This window comes from Macadamia integrifolia, chromosome 9, assembly GCF_013358625.1.
Source record: "Macadamia integrifolia cultivar HAES 741 chromosome 9, SCU_Mint_v3, whole genome shotgun sequence".
NCBI classification, from domain to species: Eukaryota; Viridiplantae; Streptophyta; class Magnoliopsida; order Proteales; family Proteaceae; genus Macadamia; species Macadamia integrifolia.
In genome coordinates, this window is record NC_056565.1 from 35,544,937 (window position 1) to 35,554,070 (window position 9,134).

General features: G+C 36.4%; 1 protein-coding gene across 5 annotated transcripts in view; it reads left to right on the forward strand.

The window, feature by feature from the left end:
• LOC122088841 (glycerol-3-phosphate acyltransferase ATS11, chloroplastic) overlaps positions 1-9,134 on the forward strand; it is a gene marked incomplete at its 3' end in the record, with an annotated part of 91,753 nt that overhangs the window by 31,362 nt on the left and 51,257 nt on the right.

A 9,134-nucleotide genomic window follows, 5' to 3' on the forward strand; every position in this document is an offset into this window, starting at 1 on the left:
TTGGGGGTGGGGGGTGGATTCTCTATAAGCCCAAATATGTGGGATCTGAAGCCTATACAAAATTAGATGTTTATATCTATTTTTTAAAATTTTCTAGACACTTTCAATTTTCAATAGTTAAGTTGTGCTGGGACTTTCCTTAGCCTTCGCTTGAAGAGTTTCCTAATTCTATTATTCCTTGGTTCTATAAGAGGAGGTGATGTAGGGTGGGTGCCTAGACAACCAGGTTTCCTACAAGGGGTCAATCCACTAGAATAAGGAATACTCAATAGGTCTTGAATTGGGTTGGGTTCAATGTTGCTCAGCAAAGTACAAATTTAACATGCAAGATAATAAACTAATTAACAGGGCAGTAGTGGTTAATAATAATCTAAGCATGAAAAACACATGAACTACTTAAGCTTCAAATGGGGATATGGGGATATGGGGAAGGGAACATAGCAGCATATATATACTAGGTTTAGCACAAATCAATCAAGACAAATAATATAATAAGTGAACCACACAGTTCTCTAAAATCAGCCCGCTAGTAAGGTAAAACAGCAGGGATTTCTTTAAGGAAAACAGAAAATAAATGGCTTGAAAACAGAGATTATTTTAAGATTTCGGTGAGGGAGATAATAGGCAGTCAATGAATGTGGAATAGGGGGGGTTTTACTTACCTTCTTGCTGTCCCGATCTGAGGAGAAAAGAAGAAGACGAAGTCCTCCAAAACAGAGGTGCAATCCACCTTGTTTGACGAGGGGAAGGTCCAGCTTGATGATATAATGCTCGGTAGCAGTCCAGCTTGTTGATGAGGAACTCAGCAGCAACCCAGGTGGGGTTTAGTCGATGGAGATGATCTCCAGTTACTGTGAACAATGGCTGCAATAGTGCAGCAGCAACAAAGAAAAACAGAACAGCAAAAGAGAGATGAAAGTTGAGAAAAGGAAGAGAAGATCGAGACAGAGAGAGATTGAGGGAGAGAGAGAAATCATGGGGGGTTGGGGCTGTTCTTTTGTTTTCAATAATCTTCATTAATTAACCAAAAAGATGGCTAATGGCCTTACACATATAAAGAATAAAATTACCAAAAATAAAAAGAGTTATTTAGGAACTCAATCACTGAAATAATAAATTACCTAATAGACCAATAGAAAGAAATACCTAGTTTCCTAATTGTCCAAAACAGTTAAATAATACTATGAATTAAAGTAAAGTACTAAAATAAAACAGAATCTGGTGGGGTCCACAAGGATCTGCCGATTGGGAGAAAAGGGGGGTCGAACCCAGCGCTAGGAAGGCTGGTTCGACTCCCTCTCTTCCCTTCTTCTTTCTTCTTTCTTCTTTCTTCTTTCTTCCTTCTTTTTTCTTCTAGCTTTCTTCTAGCCAAATGGAATGCACATGTGGCTGGGTCTTGCGCCTACACCACTGGTATACGTGGATGTCCCCATTAGGAGGCATCACAATTTCTCTATATTTTAATAGAACTTCAGCATTATGCTTGGTTATTTCTGTGAGATGCAGAGAGCTCATGTGAGATGCAATAGCTGCCTTGATGGAATGCCAAGTTGGACTGATGAGATGCTAACCAAGTTCTAGGTGAGAACATGGTTTTAAGTATTGGTGTGTATCGTATTGTATCGGTATTGGCCTTTATCAATGCAATACTACCAATTCGGTGCATAGAAAAAATTGAATCCTTTTGTATCGACATTTATCATACTATACATACCGATACACACCGATACATATTGATACGTACCGAAACATACTTTTCGCCTTATTTTAGAGCAAAACACGACTTTTGGAGAGGTGCTTTTGTTTCTTCTTTGCTGCTAGCCATTTTTCTCTCTAACAAAAGTGAAAATGAAGTTGATCATAGTTGTCAAGGTGGTTTTGGCTTTATTACATTGCATTGCTTGCATATTGCCTTATATCTAGACACTTATTTATGCCAAATATCATTTAAATATAAATGTTATTTACTTAAGACATTATTCATAAATAAGCAAATACCCTCTATTTGAATCCAATAGAAATAGTTTAAAAATCAAATTCCAAAAGGATAAAAAGTCAACCCCCAGGCCCTAGTCCAAGAACAAAAACTGGATTTTTGGTTGTAGGGGCTTTTCAACTTTCAAATGCTTGATGTCTTTCTCAAATTTTGAAAATTTTATAAATCGTATCATGGTAAAACATTGCTAAAAATCAAAAGTCTAGTAAAATAATCTTTTGTTTTGATGTCCGTAAAATTATTTTCATTTAGACGATTACAACAATATCCGCGCACTTTAATACAAGTTTGACCGGAACATAACTTTGTCATTACAACTCAGATTTTAAGTAATCTTAGACTTGTTGGAAAGCTGGATTTATATTGTACCTAATACAAAAAATCTCATGTAAAAATAAAATAATTTGACTAGTCAACTTATTATAGAACAAGAGAATTTTTGTAAATGTTATTTTTTATGATACAAGATATATGTAGCATACTAAATAATGTTAGAAAATAGGGAAAATAAAAATAACAGTTGGTCGCCTTGACGCCGTGACAATTATAGTTGGGATTCTATGTATTGGCCATAAACAACTACAAAGCAAAGATTCAAAGCTTCAATGCCCTTCAACTCAATTTTTGTTTGAAGAAACATATCATTTTTTTGAACAATTTCAATTGAATATACTTGTCTCAGTACGACACTCCATTTTAGTGTTTATGGATAACATGTTATTCATAGTTTTTTTAGCTGTTTTTATGCAAAAGTGTATAAAAAAGTGTCCTATCCATTCATGTGCGTATCTTTAGCATCTCTCCTATACGATATGATACCCTTCAATTCGTATCTTAATTTTGGCCAACTGATACAACGACCGATATCGATACTTTAATCCTTCGGTGAGAAGCCTAGTTTATATCTGTAAAGAAAGCTAAACCAGAACCTGTGAAGAAGAGAGTTGAGAGAGGCAGAGATTGGGGAGGAAGGCTTGTGTGATAGGTGATTTCCACCCTATCATCACCCAGTCTCTTTATATTAAATATGAAAACAGTTACATACTCTGAGTAGAACTCTAAAGCCTAATAGGAACGTCTAACTAACAAAGATAACTTGTAATGAATACCATCTCATGGTATGGAGGTCTATGGACACCCATATACCTCCAACCGACACGTACACACTAACAATATCTTTTCCTTTCCTATCTTCTTCTTCTCCAACTATCAAGGCCAGATTTATGATTTTCCCATTCATTGCATACTTTAGTTTCATCCCAGTTTCACACAGGTTTTAGTGCTGGTATGTTAGCTGACTTTATCCATCAATCCTTGAGTTCTGTTTCAGCACTGCAGTCTACATTCTATGGCTAATTCTGCAAGCTTCTAATTTACAACCACTTGCTTTTTTCTGTCCTCTTAGTTTCCAAATCTGATCCTCGTTTCTATTTGAGCTTGACTTGCTATTTCTTGATTCCCACTTGCTAGTCTGTTAGATACTATATCTGGTAACTATTTCGGTGGCTTCTATTTTTGTAATTTCACGAGAACTTAACATCTGATCATGAGATTTGAATAAAAGTTTGTTGAGGTGTTACCATAGTTTTTAAGGCGGTAAGGCGACAGAGGCGTTTGAGGGTCTTTCAGAGTGCCTTAGCGATAAGGCGGGCATAAAGCGTTGCCTTATCTACTAAAGCATTCTTGTGTAATTTTTTTTATAAAACCAATCTATTTGGCTCAAATCCTAGTTGAATCCTATTACTCATATGTTAAATAAATATTAAATGTTCATATTCATACCAATGTAAGATATTCATCAAGAAAACAAATCAATAAAGTGAATAAACTAAGTTCATCTTCATCAATCATCAATCATCAATCATCAATCATTAATCATCATAACATATTAACATATAATATAAATACATAATTATGAAACAAAATTATAAATATAACAAAAAAAAGACAAAAAATACAAGTATTTATTATACTTACCTCTATGATGCCGAAATGAGTGCCTAAGTCCTAAGGTCATCCACTATATTTCTACTCCCGTCAAAGAAGAATGAAGCTCACCGTTGCCGAAGCAAAATGGTGGCTTGGATCAATGGTTCTTCCTTGTTCCTTGATTCCTTCTCAAAGCCCTTTCTTAAAACCCTTCATAAAATCCAAACCCTGTTTGTGAATTGTGTTTTTGTTTTGTTTGTTTTGGTTATTTTTGATGGAGTAAAGCTGATCCCATACATCTCAAGTGTTAACAAAACCATACACCTATAAAAAATCTATATTTGGAATATTTATCAAGTAATTTTAAAATGCTTTTAAAAAAGAAAAAACCCATAAGGCGTCACTTCACATAAGGCGGAGCACTACCTTAGCATCTCTAGACCGCATCAGCACCAAGGCGCTGCTAAGGCGTCGCCTTACTAGCGCCTTAAAAACTTTGGGTGTTACCAATCCCTACTAAACTATGTGCTAGAGTTTGAAGCAGATCTGATCAATTTTGACCTGGTCATTTGGTTTTTTTCAGTTTGCCCCATTTGTGCCTTACCAGTGGTTCTAGATTCTTTCTTGGCTTTTAATCCCTAACCCTTAGGTGATTAGATACCCGTTAGGAGGTTACAACACTTTAAATAAAAAAAAAAGTCAATAACATGGACACCCCTTTGTACTATGGCTTGACACCCCAAAAGTTTGAAAAGTTTACTTGGACACTCCTTGCATTTTAGTTTTATTACAATTAGTCCCTGTCCATCAGTCAATTACCGTTTACTGATAACATCATGGTTGGTGAAAATCCTAAATGCCCAAACTACCCTTGAAGGGTAGTGAATAGATCATTTTACTCTTTAACTGAAAAAAACCCCAACCCTCCCACAAACCCTTGCCAATTTTCTTCTGTAGATTGTGCGATGCAAGAAGCACACGCTCCGACAATTTCTTCTACTATCCAAGAGTAGTAGGGTGTGCTGCCACTACAAGTCTGCAACTGAAGAGTGAAGGAACAGAGTTCACTGATTTCACCGATCTTCGAGTCTGTGACGGGATAGTGCTACAAATGAATGAAAATATCCAGTGAAAGAAAAGATTCTGGCAGCATGTCCTGGATGTTAAAGATCTAGGGACAATTCTGTCCTAAAGGGCTTAGTATTCTGCCCTATTTATTTTATTTTCTCTTTACTTATTGTAATAAGTAGGTTAGGGGTAGTTCTGCCTCCTAGCTTACACTTATTATTTGGACTTATATATATAGATGTGTAGCAACCTGCGATAGGACACAATTCACTATCTCAGGCTGCCTCTAACACACAAGTTCGGTAGTCTCTCTCTCTCTCTCTCTCTCTCTCTTGTTTTCTCTTGGTTTGATTACTTAGATTCTGGTTTGTAAAATGCAAGGTTTAAGATCTCGCTCTCGCTAATCCAAAAAAGAGAGATCTTGCCAAATCTCGCCGAGATCATGTATTTTTTCCCCGTTGACTCGGTGGTTGGTCTCGGTGGCTGTATAGTCTTTGTAGCCCCCCTAAAAGTTGGGATTTACCCTATTTTAGGCCTTCTAAACACAATGGAAATATCAGCTTTTTAAAAATCAAACTTAAAATCGTACTTTGACTTCATACCCTATGTAAGTAGTCTCCAACTCTTCGGACCTTAGGCTAGTATGTTCTATCCCACAATCAACACGTTACGCAACATAATCATAAGAACTTAAAAGGCATCATATATAAGAAAAGTGAGTCCAAATGTGGATGAGGAGGTAATATTCTCTACTCTTTAAGCTTCAATGAGTGTAGGAATGGAGATCCTCAAGCAAAAGCACCAAAAATCATTGCTCCTTAGTGTTTTTTCTTCAAAATAGTAGAGAGAGAGAGGTGAGATTTGGTGAGATCTTGGCGAGATCTCGGTCGAATTTTTGTACAATTTGTATCTCGCCATGCATCTTGTCTCGCCTTTTTAAAAAAACAAGATATTAACAAGATCTTGCAGAGATCTTGAACCATGGTAACATGATATGAGAGCCTCAGTAATCAAATCAAGGGTTTTCCTTCTCCCTTCTGCTGATTTCGATTCTTGTTCCACACTCTTTTGGTGTGCAACCACCTATTGCTTCCTATACTATGCATTAAGCCTCCCTTTTCCATTGATGGAGGGCTTTTATATTGTCTACTTGATGATCTACTACTGCTAGGTTGGAAATCTCCTTACCTTTATATCGATTTTCCTCCTATACAAGAAAAATCAATTACCTGTGGAATATGTTTGGTACTTCTTGCTGGTCTTCTTGCCTTATAATCCTATGGTAAATAAATCTAAAATGATTTACTCCCTTGGTTGATACCCCATCAAAGAATCAATTACTTTTAGGGTTTCTTCCCTAAATCGATTGTGGTGCTTCTACTTGGTTGATGTCTACAGCTGCTTTGTGGGATATATTTGGTACTTCTACGACGGTTGCTGGTCTTATTGCCACATAATAATCTGGTAAATAACTCTACAAGGATTTGTGCTCCCTTGGTTGATGCCCCGTCAAACCCCTGAGAAATCGATTTCTCCATGGGACAGATTCATGGTCTTCTCTGCTACTTGTTTGTTCTTCCAGATCTATTCTACCGTCAATCTGGTATCATAGATAGTTGATTATTTGGACTCATTGCTACAATTCTTTAAACCATCGATTTTGGGTGGTTTCAAAACCCGGAAACCCTAATCGATTTTTCCTCCTTTGTTGCTGATTATTACTGCTACCCTCCTTGGTACTTGTTCCAATGTCTGATAACAAGTCTACCAACCCTACTACTATTACCACTACTACCGCTACACTTCTTCGGATTCAGTGAATGTGCTACTGCTTATTCCATTTCCATCGGATGTTCAAGATTGGTGCCTACTCTCTCATATTTTTTTAAGAAGGTAACAATAAATTGGAATATTGATGTATGAAAGAAAAATCAACCTTTACACTCTGGTGTCAAACCATTAACTCTTATAATTTTTGAATATTTGAGTTTAAATCCTTCAAATCTAATCTCTATCTACTGTGTTAAACCTCTGTTACTTCATTGAAGTTTTAAGTTCTTTAGTTCTCTTAATTGCAAATCTTGCATATTTCATTTTTATTCTTTAGTTCAATACCTTGTTTCTCTTCATCAATTTTCTGCACTGTAACATGGAATTCTCTTAGTTAAATCTCTGTTCCTTTTAGCCCAACCCATCTGATTTGCCTTATAAACCTTCATTCTTCAGTTCAACACCTTATCCCTCCCCCCAACCACCCCCCCCCCCACCCCCAAAAAAAAAATAAAAAATTGGAGGGGGGTACTGCTTTGCCTCTTGCTTTTCTTTGATCCTGTTTTGTCTTATTTTTTTCAGAAATTTAAAATCCCTTCGTTTAGTGACTATTTTCACGATGGCTACTATATCAGCATTAACCCAAAGCAGTAGACCAAAACTTCCCAATAATTCAGAAGATGGTTCCGCCAGTTTCCATTATTGTCTTTCTCTTTAGAAAGAGTTCCTTATACTTAATGTGCAAATGTGCAATAGCATACATAAAACGGGAGGTGATTTAGTAAGAATGTGGGATGGTACTATTGAACCCTACATCCTTTGAGTTGGGATTTACATGGCATTTATGTCATGACATGGAGGTATGAAACTGAGTTGAATATTGAATCTGAATCTAACAGTTCAGGAACTTGATAGCACCATGCCCGCCATCCGTTTTTCATTTTGTCAAAAGAAAAGAAGAGGAATTTGAAGCATATAGCCCTTAAAATGGTTGCATCATCTAGTCTTTTTGTTAGTTTGGGCATTGGAAATGCGGTAATATGCTGAGAGGTGTTGACATGCTAATTGCTGAGGGGCATTGGTGTTCTTATCAACTGGTGATAATAGTGGTGGTGGGAGCCACTGTCTCGAACGGATGTAGATGCTTGGGAGAGATGGTGATTAGAGTTTTTTCATTGAAGGAAAGCTTAAGTGGTCAGACTCCTTGATCGTTGAGTCTTGAAGATTTTGTAGGTAACTGGCATGAATTGATTTAAACATAATTTTATTTCACCCCTGTGAAAATATTTTACTTTGGTATTTAATTGTAGGGGAATAAACATTGTGAATTTTTTTTTTCTTCTTCTGGAAGTGAATGGGAAACATATTTTGCAATGAGAAGGATGGTTGCAAAGGGTGACAGACTCAAATATTCCCTGAGTTAGGTCAGGATGTCAGAAGCTCTGTTTGTTTGTAATGTTTTTCATGAAAATTAGGTGTCAGTAAAAGCTGTATATAACCCATCACTTCTGTGTATAAAATGAAAATAGGAAGCACAAGATTTTGTTAATATTAATTTGACTGAAAATGACGTTATAGAACCCCAAGGGGTTAGCTCGGTTGGCTTGGAGGCATAGTTTTTAAGGCGGTAAGGCGACGGAGGCGTTTGAGGGTCTTTCAGAGCGCTTTAGCGACAAGGCGGGCATAAAACGTCGCCTTATCGACTAAAGCGTTCCTGTGTAATTTTTTTTATAGAACCAATCTATTTGGCTTAAATCCTAGTTGAATCCTATTACTTATATGTTAAAAAAATATTAAAGGTTCATATTCATACCAATGTAAGATATTCATTAAGAAAACAAATCAATAAAGTGAATAAATGCTGACCAGACACATCGGTGAGGGTACGCTGTGCCATGTTCCTAACCTTTGTTGGAGTACTAATCTAGAGAAGCAACCAATGAAGCTACTTTCAGACTGGCCTGGGACTCAGGCAGCAAAAAGAAAGAGAACAAAGGGCGGTGATGGGGCCTATCGTGCTCAATATGACTTTTTAGCTTAGGTAGATAGGTGAAAAACCAGAATCAAGAGACCCTTACCCTTTCTCCTATTGGGAAGGTTTGGAACCCAACAACTCTACTTCACGCAATTCAGTTTTTTTTGACTTAGTATACAATAAAGTGAATAAACTAAGTTCATCTTCATCAATCATCAATCATTAATCATCATAACATATTAACATATAATATAAATACATAATTATGAAACAAAATTATAAATATAAAGAAAAGAAGACATAAAAAATACAAGTATTTATTATACTTACCTCTATGATGCCAAAATGAGTGCCTAAGTCTTAAGGTCATCCACTATATTTCTACTCCCGTCAAAG